Source organism: Myotis brandtii, unplaced genomic scaffold (genome assembly GCF_000412655.1).
Source record: "Myotis brandtii unplaced genomic scaffold, ASM41265v1 scaffold649, whole genome shotgun sequence".
In the NCBI taxonomy this organism is placed as follows: Eukaryota; Metazoa; Chordata; class Mammalia; order Chiroptera; family Vespertilionidae; genus Myotis; species Myotis brandtii.
The window spans coordinates 193,784-195,171 of NW_005370512.1; positions in this window are offsets into that span (position 1 = coordinate 193,784).

Consider the following 1,388-nt stretch of genomic DNA (forward strand, 5'->3'; position numbering starts at 1 on the left):
AGTTCTATCTGGCCGCAAGTGGTTCTAAACCTGTATCCCGTGAAAACTCCACCGCCACAGAGAGGAGGGCAAGCGCTGAGTGTGTGGGCTCTGGCTTAGCAGTGACGTTGAACTTGTTCTTAAGTTGGTTGATTCTAATGCAGGGCACTTGCTGGAGAGATTTACACCTCTCCATACCCAGGACCGAGGCACGCTCTGTTTTCCCAAAAGATGCGCGGGTAAAGCTGAGGTCTCACGCTTTTCACGCGGCTAAAGGTGAAGAACAGCTGCAGATTAGAAAGCCAACCCCCAAACTCTACCTCAGATAGAGGCTCGCATTTCCCCAGGTCTGTGGTGCTCAAATTTGAGCTTGCACTCACCTCCCTGGGAGGGCTGATTAAAATAATGATCTCTGGGCCCCACCCTCGGAGTTTTCTGGAGTGCTGGTGTGGGCCGTGAGAATTTGCATTTCTAATAAATGCCCAGGTGATGTTGATCTTGTTGGTCCCTGGACCACACTTTGAGAACCACTGCCCGAAGCCATTGGTTCTCAAATCTGGCTGCACAGTGCACTTACCTGGGATACTTAAAAAAAAAAAAAGTTATGTTTGGGTCCACTTGGCCATTAGCATTTTAAAACTCTTTAGGTGATTCTTAAATACAGCAATGTTTGAATGTCACTGCCCCAAGTCATCATTGCCCCAAGACAACTTTTGTAAGAGGAGGGGGGACCAGGATCTTTCCCATCCTGCTCTTGGCTATTCTGACAGCTTTGGATCTAGCTCCCGTTTTTGTAAAAGAAAGACCCTCACTTTACATATGTTTTGCACAGTGACACAGACAGGAGTTGGACTCTCTGCTTTCATCAACTATACAGGAATTATAAAGGATGAAACAATTCCCCCAAGGCCTTAAAAACACAAATGATGATGTAATATTAATAATTCTGCTTCCCATGTATGGACGCCTCTTCAAACATCCCAGCTCAGTAGATCAATTAGGAACCAAAGTAATCGCTCAGGGTTAGTGATTGCAGCTTATTCATGCCGGAGTTATGGAGACCGAGAGTCCTAAATCCAGGCTGGATGGCAGGCACTTGCATCCAAACTTGCCAAGCACATTAATGTGGACTTCAGGGGAAATCTTGCCCTTGGCTAGAAGAGTGGGGCAGGGGAAACAGTATTGGATGTCCAGGATGGCTCTTGCATAAACCCAAACTCTGGTTCTATGAGGTGGTGAATTGCTGATACCAAGACTAGAAAGGTCTTTACAGCAGATGTCTGAGGGGAAATGGTGGGAGGAGAAAGGGATGAGGATGGGAAAGGTCTCTTCCTTCTTCCCCTGGACAATGAGGGACAGAGCCATCTGCACCCAAAGGAACTCCCAGAAGTCCCGTGTCGTTGTCGGTC